The sequence below is a fragment of the Dermacentor albipictus genome, chromosome 10 (assembly GCF_038994185.2).
Source record: "Dermacentor albipictus isolate Rhodes 1998 colony chromosome 10, USDA_Dalb.pri_finalv2, whole genome shotgun sequence".
NCBI lineage: Eukaryota > Metazoa > Arthropoda > Arachnida > Ixodida > Ixodidae > Dermacentor > Dermacentor albipictus.
Genome location: NC_091830.1, coordinates 95370878 through 95389575, shown reverse-complemented (window position 1 = coordinate 95389575; position 18698 = coordinate 95370878). Strand labels below are relative to the sequence as shown.

General features: G+C 44.9%; 1 long non-coding RNA gene across 2 annotated transcripts; it reads left to right on the top strand.

Moving 5' to 3' along the window:
• Nucleotides 1-1471: 1471 nt before the first annotated feature.
• On the top strand, nucleotides 1472-14818 carry LOC135921447 (uncharacterized). Of its 2 annotated transcripts, none has more exons than XR_010570549.2 (3): nucleotides 1472-1613; nucleotides 11763-11967; nucleotides 14642-14818. It is a non-coding gene; the product is annotated as an uncharacterized lncRNA (long non-coding RNA). The 2 variants fall into 2 exon arrangements; XR_011509166.1 differs by lacking the exon at nucleotides 1472-1613 and adding an exon at nucleotides 9128-9162.
• Nucleotides 14819-18698: the final 3880 nt, after the last annotated feature.

Sequence of the window (18698 nt, the reverse complement as noted above, 5' to 3'; positions counted from 1 at the left end):
AAAGACAGAAACGGTTTATTCGTACGGATTGCCAACTGCTCTGCAACTTTCTAATTGGAATTTTTTTCCTAACTTCTTTGCTTCAGAAGTTGGTTAATTATCCTTGACTAATTAGCTAATTAAGCAAAACACAGAAATAGCGCGACACGCTACATACCAAAGGGAGCAACATGCATTTAGTCGCGTCGTCATAGAGTGCATATAGAGTTTATACACTCGGCCTAAAGTTAGCAGAAAGAAACACCCTGCATATATATATATATATATATATATATATATATATATATATATATATATATATATATATATATATATATATATATATATATGCAGTTTGAGAAGACAAACATCCCTACAAGCAGTGACAAACAACCGACGATTGGACGCATCCTGCATTTCCATCGGCGTCCATTATAAGGGGGCAGTGCCCTGGCTGTGTGTTAGGAAACGGCATTGCATGCCTCCGTGTTAAGTATGGTCAAGGTGGCGGAGAACGTTAACAAAATTAAAATCTGGGGTTTGACGTGCCAAAAACACGCTTTGATTATGAGCCGCACCGTAGTAAGAAACTCCATATTTATTTTGACCATCTGGGGTCCTTTAACCTGCACCGAACGCACAGTACACGGGCGTTTTTGAATTTCACCTCCATCGAAATGCAGCCGCCCCGGCCGGCATTAGATCCCAAGCACTCGGGTTATTAGCGCAACACCTCAGGCCACTATGCCACCATGGCGAGTGCGGCGGATAAAGGAGTAAACATCGTTTTTACAGAGTGCGTATCGCTTAGATGTTACTCGTTTGCGCGCTACAGAACGAAACGAAAAGCTTGGCTGATATGGACGTCATCGTGCTCATATTTCACATGGAGGCCAAATTCTTTTCTGTGACCTAGACGGGGTGCTGGCGAATATGTTTGGAATCTGCTCGGCCACCAAGCAGAATCTGCGCTGCTATACGTTCTCGGTGACAAATCGCACAGCGCAGAAGCACACGCACAAATGTTTAAAAGAATGGGACGACAGACCGCCTGCAGTTTGCCGTGACGTCGAAATAAGAAGCACAAACAGCGACGTTTCTGTACTTTTCTGGTCAATAGTTCAGTCCGCATGGTTGCGGCACGCATTACTTTTTTTTTTTTAATCCAAACGACGAAAACTGTGCGCGCACAAATTAGCACGGCGTTTGCGACGTTTGAATTTGGCGCCTTTTCCCGCGCACTCCATTAGCTCCGGCCGGTGCACCGCGCTACTGCGCTAAAGAAAGTAGTTCATCAAAGAAGTGAAGCAAAAAACTTTTATACACTTCCAAAGCGCTACAATTTTTCTGTAATAACATGGCATCACAGAATTTGTTATCAAATGGTACAATTTATGATAATATAAGCGTGTATTTGATTGAGTGTACATGTATGATTGCGCGTTTGCGCTGTTGAGGTTTGTAGCATTCCGGCGAGATCGTGCACGCCGCTTGTTTGAAAACTTCCTGCGTTTTCTGCGTTCTTTGTGTGCTTCGCTGTGACATCTTTGGAATATTCCTGCGTGTTGCTCGCTTTTTATGGGCTTGTTGCCTCGAAGATCGCCATGATCGCCTCCGACTCAGCGACATCAAAGGTGAGTTAGTGTTTCGAATTCCCCTTGTTCGTCCGCGCCGCACAGGCGCGGACGAACAAGGGGAATTTCAGCGCCTGTGCGTGTTTTCCGTGCGCCTCTTTTCTAGTTTTCATTCCTAGCACTATCCTTCCGTTGCGAGAATTGGTTGTACAGCACTAGATTTGTGGTATTTAACGTGGAGCTTTGTCCTGGTTTAACTTTACTCTCCGCTTGTGGTGACGTAAGGCAGCTATGTGGTGCCAGCTAAAGCAGGGCATGTTGTACGCCATGATTTCTGATACGGTGTTCGAGCACCGATTGAGTTAGCCTTATTAATGAGCGCATAACAATGCGACGTGAAACCATCCGATCTGTACTGTAATCGAAGATATTTTGTTTGCGCCACGCTAGTACAAGGCGTGTGAATGAGCTGTAGCGACGGAGGGGGGGGGGCGCGGTGGGATCAGCGAAAATATATTCTGTTGCGTTGTTGCCTTCAGGATCGAGTGACTCCGCGGTGCTTCAACGCCACTATCTGTCACGCCGTGCGGCCGACGTTCGCGCGACTGGAAAACACAGAGGAGGCTGTCTCGCAATAATAAAAAATGTCAAGCGTGTACAGTGGTGAGCAGCCTTGTCTAGAGCGCGCCGACGGTGCCCTGCTGAGTAAGTCAGCGCCACCTAACGTTGCGCTCTGGGTTTGAGTTATCCGTCCCGCGCGCATACGCGGCAGAAACAGAGGCATGCCTGCTCATCGCGTCCTTGTCCAGCAACCGCCTTGCGAGTTCGTCTCGTGCCGCCAGGGACGCGCTGCCTGCAATTGTGACGCTGTGACAGCGGCGAGGGCGTCGCCATGCCGCCGTGTTTCACGAGTGTAACGAGACCGCCAGGCAAGCAAGCGCGAGTGATAGCAGATCACCGCGCATTTCTGCGCAGGCACCACTCGCCGCGGCCATAATGTCTTTCGGCGTGTATCTGCACTGGGTATTTAGCTGAGGGCGACAGCCGACGAAAGTAGGCGACGAGAATAGACACCAAACAACCATATAGGCCCAATTCTCGCACTCTTAGCCTGGTCTGCGCCTGAAACGCGCGATCACCCGCTATCACTTGGACATGCTTCAGAAACGCGCGATCACCCGATATCACTTGCACTTGCTTGCCTAGCCGCCTCGTGATTCGCGCGAAACGCGTTGGTTTTCCGGCCGCTGTTACATATTGCTACGGCATGAGCCGGGCGAAGAGAAGAAGAAGTGAGCTGGTGCAGCCTCAGGACGCCATCTTGACTTTACCGTCCATCTCGTCGCTTGAATAAAGCCGGTTTAACATTAACCGTAACAGTTTTGTGGTGGAGGTGCCGGGGTACTTCGACGAAGACGACGGAGCTGCTGCAGCAAGTGCCACGCCGGAGCCGACGCCTCGCTCGACTGCCTCCAACACCACTTGAGATCCCGATGTCCCACAGCCGCGACGAACAGCCTTCTCTGGCTGCTCCAGTGCGAACAACCGGCGCCTGGATGCATCAGATGGAGCCCCGCCCTTTCTCTGGAAAATTCGGCGAGGACGTGGAGGAATGGCTCACCCACTACAAGCGTGTGAGCAAGTACAACGGCTGGAACTCCACGACTCAGCTCGACAATGTGGTTCTGTTCCTCACAGACACGGCGCTGGTGTGGTTCGAGAACCATGAAGATACGTTCACAACGTGGGACAGCTTCGTTACTCACCTCACAGTGTGCTTTGGCGATTCCACCACGAAACGGAAGCGGGCGGAGCAGACATTGCTTCAGCGCGCTCAAGTCCCAGGTGAGACCTGTACTACGTACATAGAGGCGATCCTGAAGCTTTGCAAGACTGTCAATCCTCGAATGTCGGAAGAGGACAAGGTTGGACACCTTCTCAAAGGCATAGCCGAGGATGTTTACAATTATTTAATCGGAAAGGAGAGTCTCGCCTCGGTCGCCGACCTCATCAAGCATTGCCGCACATTTGAGGCCCTGAAGCTGCGCCGTATCACGCCAAAGTTTGGCAGGCTAGCCAATGTCACCACGGTGGCAAGCGTTGACGAAAACAACTACAGCTTTCAATTTGACCTTGCGGCAACTATAAGGCAAATTGTCCGTGAAGAACTTGAACGACACACCAAAGGGGCGGATGTCGAACAGCTTGGTTGCGCTTCCAACCAACCTCAAGAACATGCATCTGCTGTGTCAGCATTGTCTGCCATGCCAGGCGTTGCAGACTGTCGAGTTGATCAGCTGCGACAGCACCGACGTACCTTTCCCGACGACATGACGCACGATCAACGAACTCGTCGAGCTACCACCACGAATCGCAATTCGGAAGATCGCGTTTATTATTCGCAGCGTCCCAGGGTTGACTCCGAGGCATACAACGTCGGTCGCGCATCTCCTGTATGTTACAGCTGTGGCGCCTCAGGACACATTGCTCGTTTTTGTCGCCGGCGCCGACAGACAACAACATATGGCCCACCACCAACTTGGCCTAATTTTGGACATGATAGTTGTGACGACCGTTGGCCGATAGACCCTGCAAACACCACAGGCGCGCCACCTCGGAATACCTTCCGTCAGTATAGTAGAAGGAGTGGCTCGCCAGCTTCTGACCGCAGCCTGACGCCCCCAACCAGTCGCCAACGCCGTTCACCGTCACCACGGCGACGTGCTACGTCTCCACCGCCGTCGGGAAACTAGCCGGCGCGGCCGATGGAGGTAAGGTCGCCGGACAGTCTGTGTATCTGCGAAATACTCCTCTGCCTATTATGATGGTGAAGAACAAAGTGCGTGTGTTCATTGATAGTATACCTGCAACAGCATTAGTGGACACTGGTGCTACCGTTTCCGTCATGAGTGTGACTTTCAAAGAGAGACTGGGTAGGAAAGTTATGTTCCCGTGGAATGATGGTGTGACGTTTCGTGGTGTCAGCGGAGAGTGCCTAGTTCCCCTTGGTATTTGTGTTGCAAGTGTTTTATTCGGAGGAGCAGATCTTAAAACAGAATTTCTCGTACTACCGCGATGCACTCACGATGTGATTCTCGGGATTGACTTTCTTCAGGATTGTGGTGCATCCGTTAACTGTGGCACAGGCGAAATTACTTTGAATAGCGCGCTTCTCGCCACCCTTGCCGACACATCCTTACCAGTGAAAAACTATTGTGTTGTTTCGAACGATTTGCTGCTACCGCCTTGGTCGCTGTCACGTATCCCTGTCAATTTCGCTGCTGCCGACCTTTCCTCGTTTGACGCGCAAGTCCAGCCACTTACGTCGAGCTGCGCAAAGAAAGATGTACTTGTTCCACGCTCTGTCGTGAGAGTAGTGAATGGCGCTTCCAATTTGTGGGCTTTCAATTGTTCTTGCGTCCCTGCCGTTCTCCCGCGTGATATGAAGCTTGCTGAATTTGACGAGATTACTTACAGCTCCATTACAGTTCTAAGCGAGGAGGAGCAATCTCATACTAGCGATCCCCAAAGAAGCATTTCTGAAGAGCAGATCCTACGAATGATCAACAAGGCACTGCCCTCACATGAGCGCCGCGCTCTCGCACAAGTTTTGTGGGCACATCTTTCTGTGTTCGATTTCACACAAGGCGACAAGCAGGCTTCACTCCCGCGTTCTCGTACTCGCCACAGAATTGACACCGGATCTGCGCACCCCATTCGGCAAAAGCCTTACCGCGTTTCTTCAACCGCAGGACAGTTATTGCTGAACAGGTGAAAGACATGCTGCGGAAAAGTGTTGTCCAAGAGTCTTCTAGTCCGTGGGCAGCACCAGTAATCTTAGTAAAGAAGAAGGATGGATCGTGGCGGTTTTGCGTTGATTACAGGAAACTGAATGCGGTCACCAAAAAGGATGTGTATCCGCTTCCTAGAATTGATGATGTCATCGACTGTCTACATTCCGCTGCCTACTTTTCATCACTGGATTTGCGATCAGGGTATTGGCAGATACCCATGCACCCAGACGATAAGGAGAAAACGGCCTTCGTGACACCAGACGGTCTTTATGAATTCAACGTTATGCCGTTCGGCCTTTGTAAAGCGCCAGCAACATTCGAACGATTCATGGATACTATCCTCCGAGGACTTAAATGGGAAATTTGTTTGTGCTACCTCGATGATGTGGTGATTTTTGGCAGCACATTGAGTGAACATAACAGCCGTCTCAATCTTGTTCTGGATTGTGTCAAACAAGCCGGCTTGATCCTAAATTCCAAGAAATGTCGTTTTGGAGAAACCGAGACGTTAGTACTTGGGCATCTGGTCGACAAAAACGGTGTGAGGCCAGATCCACGGAAGATTGAGGCAGTCAGCTCCTTCGAAGCACCGAAGTCAGTGCGGGAGTTGAGGAGTTTCATGGGCCTGTGCTCGTATTTTCGGCGCTTCGTCCCAAGATTCGCCGACGTGGTGTACCCCCTAACATGTCTTCTCCGAAAAGCCGTCCCTTTCAACTGGACATCGGCTTGCGACGACGCGTTCCGTCAGCTAAAATTTCTACTAACATCAGGACCCATATTGCGTCACTTCGATGCATCCGCACCTACGGAAGTGCAAGCTGATCCAGTAGCATCGGCATTGGTGCCGTACTTGTGCAACGTCATCAAGGAGCTGAACACGTTGTGGCTTATGCTAGTCGCTCTTTGACTAAGGTTGAACGCAATTACACTGTGACCGAGCAAGAATGCTTGGCAGCTGTTTTCGCTGTCCACAAATTTCGACCTTATATCTACGGACGCCCGTTCACTATCATTACTGACCACCACGCGTTGTGCTGGTTGGTGAATCTCCGTGACCCGAGTGGACGACTGGCACGTTGGGCTCTTCGACTGCAGGAGTACGACTTCGTTATTTCCTACAAGTCCGGGCGTCGCCACGCAGATGCGGACTGTCTCTCCCGCCTTCCTCTGACGACGACGGAGTGTGACGAAGACAATTTTGATGACTGTTTTGCTCCCATTTCTTCTACATTCCTAGACTCGATGACTTTCAAAGCAGAGCAGGAAAATGACATTGGTTTGGAACCTATATTTGTAACCGCATCGCGTCCTGGAGCCACCGGTAGATTTTGTGTCCGTGACGGCCTGCTTTAAAAGACCAATTATTCGGTTAAAGGCGCACGCTTCCTTCTGGTGGTGCCGCAGAGTCTGCGAACGGACATACTGAGAGCCATGCACAACGATGTGACCTCTGGCCATCTAGGATTCATAAGAACTTTGAACCGGACACAGGAGCGTTTTTACTGGCCCAGAATGCGGGACACGGTCAAGCACTACGTCGCCAGTTGCGAACAATGTCAACGCTACAAGCGCCCTACGACCGCTCCGCCCGGTCTTCTCCAACCTCTGCCGCCGCCTCACCTGCCATTTGAACAAGTGGGTATTGATCTTCTGGGCCCATTTCCCCGATCATCTAACGACAACCGATGGGTGATCGTATGTGTCGACCATCTGACCCGTTACGCGGAAACGGCGGCCGTGCCATCTTCAACAGCTGCGTCCGTTGCAACGTTTTTGCTTCGATTCATTATTCTTCGACATGGTCCCCCCGTGTGATCATTAGCGATCGCGGTCGTCAGTTCGTTGCGGACGCCGTAGAAGAACTGCTTCGTCTCTGCAGTTCGCAGTTCCATCATTCAACGCCTTATCACCCTCAGACAAATGGGCTTGTAGAACGTACGAACAGAACTCTAACATGGTGGCCATGTACGTATCTTCCGATCACAAGGACTGGGATGACGTACTCCCCTTCACCACCTATGCGTATAATACTGCAAAGCATGAGACGACCGATTACAGTCCTTTTTATCTCCTTTACGCCCGTTCACCGCTAAGCTTCATTGACACTATACTACCGTTTGACTTTCACAGCAAGTACTCTGTTGCCAAGACGCTTTGTCTTGCCGAAGAATCCCGGCGTATCGCTCGTCTTCGTACTGTGGCATCGCAAGACCGATCGAAAGAGCGCTATGACAGCCGACACCAGTCTGTCTCGTACTCCAAAGGAGACTTTGTGTGGTTGTGGACTCCGCAACGTAAACGTGGCTTATGCGAAAAGTTTTTACCCCAGTACACGGGCCCATTGGTCATTGTAGATCGCTTGAGTGACTTGACGTACGTAGTGGCACGCTTGACGTCGACTGGTCGTCGGTCTAGCCGGACCCAGTTAGTACATGTTGCCCGTCTTAAGCGGTTTCACCCTACGCTTTCCGAGTGATTTGGACTTGCCCAGCGGGCTTCGTCTGGCAACCGGGGATTGCTACGGCATGAACCGGGCGAAGAGAAGAAGAAGAAGAAGTGAGCTGGTGCAGCCTCAGGACGCCATCTTGACTTTACCATCCATCTCGTCCCTTGAATAAAGCCGGTTTAACATTAACCGTAACAATATCATTCAGCGCGGCCCTGGCGGACTGAAGCGCAAGCACTGAGGCCGAGAACCCACGAGCTAGCACCGCTTTATTTTGGCCGCGCATGCGCACGAGACGCATAGCTCAAACCCAGAGCGTAACGTTAGGTGGCGCTGATTTGCTCCGCAGAGCACCGTCGCCGCGCTCTAGACAAGGCTGCGCACCACTGTACATGCGATTCTATGCGATACGTGACATACGATAGGGGTGATGCCACAGAGTGCTGCGAAATCATCGAGTTATACGCCTTGCCAACCGCGTGTGTTTCGTTTTCCACCTTTTAGCGCGCATTCAACTTCCTTTCTTTATCTTCTCCGTTCGATGCCATCGAGTGCTTCGCCCAAACGGCTTCGCGTAGGCGCTCTGCATTCACGGAAAGGCAGATTTTATGGCACTCCAGGTCCTACTTTACTGGGATAGAACATTAAAAAAATGTAACAGCGTGAAATTTCAGCTTTTCGCACTTTAGTAACTGATTGACGTAACAAAGTTTTAAAATCAGTAAAGGAACGAGATGCCTGGCATATCTGCCTTGTCGTCCCACTGTGTTTCGAGGCGGAATGTATATGTTATCGGCAACATAAACATCAATAATTAGCATTGTTTCTTGTGACCATAGGAGTAGCTAGTTATGTCGAAAAGCCATTTTTGCTTTGAATCCGAGCACTACAGAGTGAGCAGATTGAAAGGGGAGCGCATCGTTGTGAACTAAATGACGACGCTTTGCCACAAGCTTGGAATAATGCTTTGTCGAAAGAGCAGGTCTGTGAAATTCTTTGAGTGTAAGCAAAACTTCAGTAGCATCAGGTAGACGGGGAGTAAAAGAATGTAACACTGTGGCTTTATATGAAGGAGCTGCCTTTAATATGTGGCCATACCAGTTAAGCAGATGCATGGAAATAATTTTTAAAATAAGTAGAGGAATGTGAAATGAATTATTTGACAATCTCACACTGCCATTGGCAAGAGCGGCCACACTTTCGTGTATTCAATGACTAGTCATTTGTATCCGTCCATTTATGTCAGCCTAATGGTCCATGTAGCTTCTTTGATTGTCGCTTTTGCTGCATCGTGGCTTCACGTTTTAATACTGACATCTTTTTTCAGGTTCAAAGTGAGCTGGGAGACGCCCCAGCTGGAACGCTAAAGGTGAATTCTTTGGTCATCCATTCTGTAGCGTCACCATGATCAAATACAGTGATGCCGTGAAAATGTATTGCAGGAAGCAGAAAAACAACAACATTGCTGATGCAACTGCAAGGCATTTGCTCCAGTGATCAATTTGTGCAGAGTGTCTTCATTAGGAGACATGGTGCCTTTAAGCACTCAGCTGAAAGATTTAACATCTGCACCGGGACTGGGAGTGAATTGCAGTGTCACTTGTGAACATATTAAACGCAGAATGTGCCTTTTTCAGTGTATACGCCTGATATGAGAAGGGCGTTCAGAAACTTAGTGTGGACATTAGTGGTCTACATGAGTGAACATCTTTATAGTTTTACCAGAACGAAGGTATAATGACCTATGTCATACAGCAGTGCACTGCTAGAGGTATCAAACCACAACAGCAGCACCATTTGAGAAAGTTGGCTGAATAACGAGCAATAATCGGGGCTTTCTGCATTTCAAGGGCCAAATTCCAAAAAGATTGATGCCGAGCTGGATGGTGTGAAGTGCCGGTCACCACATGCTCTATCTTGGCATTATGTCTTGTTAAGATACAGAAATTGCATCACTGCTCATAAAGAAATTGGGAATTCGGAGGTTGAGGGGAAGTGGAAGGGCTCCCCTCTGGAGCAGCCAGTGCAGGCCCTTTGCTATACTGATAATCCTACCTTAATGAGAACCAGTGATGCATGTTAACCTATTACGCAGCCAAGTGCATTCCTTGTTTTGTATTAAGGGGACACTAATCACACCCTAAATGAATTTTAAATAAAGCATCGTCTTAAATAACTACTTCTGTAAATTTCTTGGTAGTTGCTTGATTATTAGAGAAAATAAAGCTCAAAGTTTAATTTTCTGAGTATCACCCCAAAATCTTCGTGCTGACACCTCATTGTCACATCATGGATTCCAAGTATTTTTTCAAACTTGGGTTGTATTGGTACTGTAAATGTTCCTGACGCTTTTTATTTTGGGTTTTTGGAATACGATGAAGAACATGTTTATTTGTAAAAAAATTGCTACATCTGAACAGACATCATCTAAATCCATGACGTCACAGCAAGCGGGTGTGGTAACTTCAAGGCAGCACTGCCACCAATCTTTCCTCTTGCTGCTTTTACAGTTTACTCAGCCTCTTGTCACGGTATGAGTGAATCTCTTGAATTGTAGGAAGGTCATGTACAGATACATCTAAAATAATTTTTCTCTTTAGTGCTTTCATGCCGTAGTTGCTTAGGGGTGTCGGCACAGCTCCACTAAGCACGAGGTCACAGGATCAAACAACCGCATTTTGATGGAGGTTAAACACAAAACTGCCCAGGTACCTTGCAGCCTGATTTGGTAAAAATTAGTCCAGAGTTCCCCACTATGGCGTGCCTAAACATCGGATTGTCATTTTGCCACTTAAAATGGCAGAATTTAATTAATTTAATTTTGCTTTAGTGCCCCTTTAAGCTGTAGAATTCATGATCTCTGCAAAAACTCCTGCTCAAAGTATTCTCCATAAAGATTAAATAAACAGTAGATATAAGTGTCTATTTATATACTGAATTGTGGTGATACGTGATGACTATTAGAACGGGGGTACAATGAGACAGACAGAATTGTAATACAATGTCTGACGGCACGATAATGCACATCGACGAAATGACTGAGTCTCCCTAGAAGTCCCTGACATGGACATCAACTGACTGTCCACAAACTTCTGAGCTCACTCCGTGATCTTGTGCAGCCTGTGCTTTGCGAGTCGATTAATTTAATTGAGGTGGTGGTTGGCACATACTGTCCTTGCAGCATATGTATACATTTCATACAGTGGAGTGGAATCTCACATATTACATCTGGAGCACAGCAAGTGAACATGATGTGTAGTGGTAATCTTAGTAATGATCGACAATCATGTCCCTCTTCGAGCTCCTACGGCTGCTTGCCAACACAAGCAGCAGCAGCAGTTGCCCAAGATAGCGGGAAAGAGATTCATTGAAAAGTGGCATATGCCCAGGGTTGCATAACCAGTCAGCCAAGCTGTTCTGACCAGAACATTTTGAAGTCTTCCCTCAACATAGCAGCCCAATCTCCCCATTAGTCCATGGGCTACATATTGACACAAATGGATGGGAAAATAGAGACAAACACCTGAAAATATGAAGTATCCTAAGAATGGTAATCACAATAAATAGTACTAGATGTGCATTAGCACAAGTTCTTGGGCCAGTTGGTGCATGAAGAACTTGAAAAGGGGGGGTACCAGCAAAACAAAGGATGCGCACACACGGAAGAGGCGTTAGACAGGGAGTCCGTGTCTAATGCCGTTTCCTTGTGTGCGTGTCATTTGTGTTTCGCTGGTACTCCCCTTCTTCAAGTACTAGATGTTTGGATACTTTGGTTTACTATTCTTGTTTGTGCTGGATTGTTTTTTCTGAAACAAGTGGCATCCAGACGGCATAAGAAGCTTGTAAGAAGTCAAGTTTAGCATTCTAGATTTGCAACAGATACTTTGTAATTTATTTGCAGTAGGGCTGTTGTGTGAATGTGCTTGAAAGGCTTAAAACTGTTTTGCTAACATTTACTTAAACGTGCAGGTTCACATAGGTTGAAGGAGTGCACATTGAGAAGGTTATCCTGGCACAGCTTACCATGGCCTGCCATGGTGGACCAGGAAAGTATGCAATGGCCTTGCTTCACCATGTGTTCACAGAGGAGGAGCTCATGGGCCATTTGGGCTTTGGAAATAACACCAAGGGGCAAGAAAGGCTCTTGACCCCACCAGGGTCAGTGCTGTTATAGGCAAGTACCATATATCCTTTCTACATTCACATTTTTTTCTAAAATTATGAACTTGCCATTGGCATAACAAACGACTTTCAAGTAGCCCGTGTGTGCAGTTGTGTGCTACAATAGCCTATTATTTGGAATGACTGTTCATATGATCATGAGTGCGTAATGCCGCCATACGCAAATGCTTCTATAATTTGAAAGCTGCCTTCACTGCTGAAAGATTTTAGTGGCTCCACCACATAACACGAGCTGAATTGGCGCATTAGCAGTGCTACTTGGCTGTCATTGCAAGGAATAGTTGTCTGTGAAGCACGCTCCAAATCTATTGGCATGGAGGACATGTTTAATTAGCCTGAAAGTGTTATTCTAATACACGAATTGCGGAGAAGCTATGCTCAAGTGTGGTTACTGCTCAGCTCGAGCAGGAGCACGTTCACCAAATTGCAGAAATCAAAACAGCTCTCCAGGTTCTGAGAAGTGAAACAGTAGTTTCACCTATTTTAACAGACCACATCGAATTAAGGTTGCTCCTATATTGAAGGAGGTCCATGTGATGCCAGACAGCAGCCTTTTAGCAGAGGGAACGTGAGTGGTGTGGCAATTTTCTTCTGGTTGTTTCAATCAAAGAAACAACATGTACAGAGTTGCAAGCATTGCTGTCAACAGTACTACGTTTAGTGGGTGCTTACTCATTCTAAGCACTTAACCTATGACTCGTGTTTATTAACGCACACTTTATCACTTTGTATTCTAAGATATGAAAAAAATATTTATGTGGCTTTTCCCCATATACTTCAATAAATTGAAAATAGGCTCTTGGGGCCTAATGTATAAAGCTTCTTACAGTCCATTGGACATGTCCACTACTCCCATGCTGAAATTGTTAGAATTGATTCCTGCTTCCCTACTTCACCTACCTGTTAACAGGGTTATTATGAACCATTACCAAGTAGATTATGGGCTTAAATTAATCAAAAAGATGAATGGGCTTTTCTGTCGCTCTTGTTTAGCCCGTTGAGGGTCACATTTTGGGGAGAAATATGCCTCTCTAATTTAGGAGTTATATATTTTTGTGGTGTGCAAATGTTCAAAACTTTCGAATTGAATAGTGTCCTATTCAATTTAGACTTTGAATGGTCACTATTTGTAAATGCGAGTATTATTCTAATATTTCGAAAGACCAATAAAATATGCAATTTGAGCCAAAGTACGGTAAATTTTCACCTCCAATAACATAGTATAGACATAAAACGTAAGAACTTGTAAGAATAGCAGACCAGGCTACATTACTTAAGTAGCTGTACTTTAGAGGCTGTACAGCGATCATTTATGTTTACTGAAGAGTCCTGTGCATGTGAAGAAACTTTTTTCTGCTCCATTTCTGCTTCTAATAAACAGCTCTTCATAACATAACAATGACAGAAACTTGCAAACATTAATAATACTAGGATGTGAGCCTCATCTTACATTAATTGTGATATCAGCTGTTCATTATTCAGAAGCTATCCATTATTTGATTTGCTTCTAGCATTATTCGGTTCAGCCTCAAAAATCACTTTTCGCGCACCGTTAATATTTTTATTGCAGATTTAAGTTCTTCAGAGTGACTTTCCGAAAAAATAAAGTGGTAAATAATATTTTTAAATAACGATGAAATGGCAATACCATTTCAGTCTTTGCAGTTTTAGATGTTTTATTTTTTTATGCAGGATAAAGCAGCATAATTTTTTGTGTAATGAAACTTACAAAAACTTGTGGCAACGCTCCCAAATTACTGCAGTGACAGACACCAAGGAGCTAAGTGGAAATCGGTTTTCGAGAAACCCATGGAGCGACAGCAATTTAAGACTATTTTGTAGAAGTCTCAGAAGGTTGCAGCACCTCTAGTGGCATGCTAGGCAACACTTTGTTCTGAAAAGGCAAATTTTTTCAGAACGTTCCGTCACAGCCACAGATGTACGGCAGTAAACCCTAAAAGGGTTAAAGAAGTCAGTCCTATGGCATATGGCTCTTAAAAGACAGCATTTCTTCGTATCTGTCACATTCTGCATGTGTCATGCTAAGCAGCTTGGTGCACAACTACATGGAATTCTCATTATAGCAGTAATTCAGTCGTTGAGGCAGAAAACATACTTTGCTGTAAGCAGTGTCTTCTTTTATGTAGAAAGTCCTAAGTCATTGTAAGGCGAGAAGTACATTCCGATTGCATGTGAACTCAGGAAACCTAACTTCAAATGAAGCTACACTCAATTGTAGTGACATGACAGTATTGTCTTTGGAGCATGGAAAAGCACAGTTAAGTGCTGCACATTTTAATTATGAAAGTTACAAGAAATAATTTAATTGTCAATTCAGGTTTATTTATGAACAACATGAATTTTTTTCACCATTTTGTTTCTCAGCAAGCAATGTTCACATCTTCGACATTGAGGATATTCGTAAAGTTCTTTTGCTACAGTGTTTTGTTCCTCTTTGCCCTTTCCTGCATTTGACACTTAGTGGAGTCCTGTGCCACACAGAATAAATTTAAATGGTCAAGCTGTAAAGCTGTACCCGTGGAAAGTTGTAATTAAGCAACACAAATACATAAATCAATTTCATTATAACAAGGGCATATTGCATGCCATTCTTTTGCATGTAGAAGTTGCTTTTTAAAACTTGTTCTGGCTTCTTGTTTTTGCAGGCTTCACGTGTCACAAGTTTCCTGGTACCAACATGCCCTATGTAAAGAACTCTGGCCTCGCTTCTCGCATGGGACCAATAGCCTCTCAAGAGCCCAAGTTGGACAGCTCAAACCAAAACACAAGTGTCGTGCTTTTGTAACTCTCGACATTCTTATGTTTCATGTTAGTCTCCTGAAGGGCCCAATTTGGATTTCTCAAATGAGCATACACATGTTGTGCCATTCTATGCCTTGACACTTTTATGTTAATTTTATTTATGTTAATTATGGTAGTCTCCTGAGAAGTCCACATTGGATTGCTCAATCCAGAATACAAGTACTGTGCTTTGTTATAGTTCACTACATTTTTATGTTAGTTTTTTATATGGTTCCAGTAAGGATAGGATTTTTTAAGTATCTTAAGTCATTTCATGCCAAACCACCCAATTTTGTCAAGAACTGTTCCACTATGGCAAAGCATTTCAAGTTTGCTTGATTTTGAGTACGTACAATGAGAAAATTTTTGAGAAAATTTGCTTTCATACATACACTTGAGTCATTCCAGGGCAACCAACCAGCGTTTTTTTTTACCATCGCAGATATAGTTGAAGCCCCGAACTCTTGCTCCCCATTTATTTTCCTTCGCAAAATTTTTTTTTTAATTTTGGCAAAAATTTATTGTTCTTTCCCAGCTAAACTAGAAGGCACTGATACACGTTTCTTTTGAAAGGGAAATTGTATGATCCAGATATTCAGATGATGTTCATGTCAAGAGACTGAAGTGGTGTGACTGCCAAAATTTGCAAATTTGAATTTTCTTCTAATGTAGGGAAATACAGAAGGCACAAAATGCATATAAAATCAGAGTGGTTGGCTTGGGATAGCTGCGAAATATCTCAAGCCTTGTAGGTTCAGTTGATCAGCTAAAAGAACTGTAAAGTTCCAATTTTTTGCAAGAAGCTTCGTGTTGAAGTTAAACATTAGCTTTGGTGGTTGGCACAAAAGTATATGTCACCCATCATTACGCAGCCCTACATGTCTGCTATGCATGTGACAAGTAACAAAAAGGTATTATTCTTTAAGTGCGATAAATTATTTTTATAATGTTCATTTGTGGATCACACATACAGCATAAATATATGAAGCCGTCATCTAGCAAGGAAAGATTGTTAATATAATTAGCCACAAGAACTACTCAACAAACTGACTGCCTTTTTTATCATTACGAAGGCAGGTGACGTCAAGCGCTGCAGCTGTAGTCTCAACTCGTATTTTTTTCAACATGAATGCAAAAAGTGGTTGCCAATGGTGTCTGGCCACATCAGACTGAACATGGCACATATGACTTTTATAGATGAGCATGTTCCGGCTCTGAAACAGTGGTAGCAAACAACACCACAAGAATTTGTTCATACTCATGTAGGTTTTCAGTCTTTTTTTTTATTGATATGATATAAGGAGATGTTGGCGCACAATTTAAGGCGCCGGCTACTCCTCATCTCTTGAGTGGTTCCGTCACACATCGTACAAGGTTCAAGGTTACATATCAAATAGTCTTTTCACACAAGCACCATGACTTATCACGCAGCGTTTCCACAGGAAGACTATAACGTAAGGAACACATGGTACATACAAAATACAATGTATATGTCTCCACACTTATGTATATGAAAGTCTCAAAAGTAGAAAAGATATTTCCGCCTAATAACACATTGTCTAGTCAGCGGGTGGTACATACATCATGTAAATGCATTATCACATACAGTCACAACAGAACAGTCAACATAACATAATTCACAAACAGATGGATATACACAGTGACAATGAAATGAAGAGAACAATGAAAGCGCTAATAACTTCCAGCAATGCCGCTGTCTTCAAGAAAACTCTTTAGTGCTTTTAAAGCACTCTTCTGCAAGGCCGTTGTTGGCCAAGGGCCCAAAATTTTCCTTAAACTGAAAGGTCTGCGGTCTAATTTAATTAGCGCTGATTTAAGTCGGCTTCTTGGTGTGTCGTGATGTGGGCAATCTAGAAGGAGGTGATATATATCTTCGTCTACAAATCCACAATCACATTCGGGGGTTTCCGCACGGCCAATTCTGTGTAAGAAATGCTTTGTGTAGGCAGTGCCTAGCCTTAATCGATGAATAGGGGTTTCCATAGTTCTATCTAATGACAATGAAAATTTGAATTCAATAAATGGATCAATATGGTATAAGTCCGAGCTCATAGAATTCTGGTCAAACCAAGTGTTTCTAGACATTTTGAGAGACGTTGTCCTTATAATGCAGCGCAATTCATCCTTTGATATTGGGAGCGGAGATGTATCATCTTTGAGGTGTGCTTGTCGTGCTACTTCATCGGCTGCTGTGTTGCCAGGAATGTCACAATGCCCTGGTATCCACTGGAATGCTATTGCATGTTTCGCTTAGCTTGCCTTTGTGAGGTTTTTAAGTGTTTCATATATTATACTGTCACTGAATGTTTTCCCCTTTGTGTTGCAGAGTGATGTTAGAGCCGCCTGTGAATCACTGAAAATTACCCATTTTTGCGCATCTCTTACTGACAATATAAATTTTATCGCACCTAGGATTGCGAACAGTACAGCCGTTGTAGACAAAGTCGCACGAGTTAACTTAAATGATTCTTGTTTGTTGAGGTGTGGTATAATGAATGATGAAGTTGAAGAGGTTGCTGTACTGGAGCCATCTGTATAGACGTGTGTGTATCCTGAATAACGCATATATATCTGGTACAGCGCTAGTTGTTGAGCAGCTCGAATGAACATGTCTCTTTTGCTGAATATCCCATCTACTGACAATTCGATTTTTGGAACTGTAAGCAGCCATGGAGGATATTCGATGTCTGAGTTCCAAAATTCATTTCTTGGCAATATGTGAAGATTTTTTTGAATTTCTATATGAACATAACTTCTATCTCGTTTCATTATGTCTAGAGCCAATGGGTGGTTTTTATGCTGGGTTTGAAGACGGAAATAATGCCGGCATGTTTCTGCAGTTCGCATAACTGGAAATGGTGATTGGCGAGCCTCAGCTATTACAAGAGAACTAGAAGTCGCTCGTGGAACTCCTAGACATAGGCGTAGTCCTCTAGCTAAAAGTCTTTGAAGTCGCTCTTCTGAAGTGTGGGAAAGTCCGTGTAAGATGGGCGCGGAATACGCAACTTTTTGTCGTATTAATGCATTGTAAACAGTCAGCATGGACGATACTGATCCGCCCCATGATGTGCCTGCAAGTCTGCGAAGTACAGTCACTACGGCATTGACCTCGTTTTCGAGTTTCTTTATATGGGGTGCCCAGGATAGCTGCCTATCAAGTATTATGCCTAGAAATCGATGCTGTTTGACAATCATTAGAGGGTGTCCTTCCAGATTAAGAGTGAAATTTTTTAACTGCCTTCGAGTGAAGGGCAATACAGCTGTCTTTGCGTGTGATAGTACCATTCCTCTCTCTCTCAAAAATTTGTTGATTATATTTATGCCGTCTTGCAATGCCATTTGAAGTAGTTGAGCATTAGACCCAGATGTCCAAATACACACATCATCTGCATACAGTGAAAATTTTAATTGTGATGGCAGCCTTCTTGGTAAATCAGCCATGACGCAGTTAAAAAGGAAGGGGCTGAGTACGCTTCCCTGTGGTACTCCCTGTTTGACAACATGTTCAGCACTCTTTCCTTCACCCGTCTGAACAAAGATTTTGCGACCTGATAGAAATTCAGAAATCCATCGCAAGGACCTGCCAGACAGTCCAAGTTCCAACATGCTTCGCAAAACATGAACGTGACTAACAGTGTCAAATGCCCTCTTGATGTCTAGGAATACCGCTATAGTCATGTTCCCACGTGCACGCTCGTGCTCCACACAAGTTACTATATCTAATATTGCATCCATTGTGCATCTATGTTTTCTAAAACCTACTAAGTAGTTGGACAGCACATTCGTTTCATTACACCACCATTGAAGTCGCGCGTCAATCATTTTCTCCATTACTTTGCATAAACAACTTGTCAAACTAACAGGGCGGAAGGATTCAAGGCACAAGGGCGTCTTACCAGG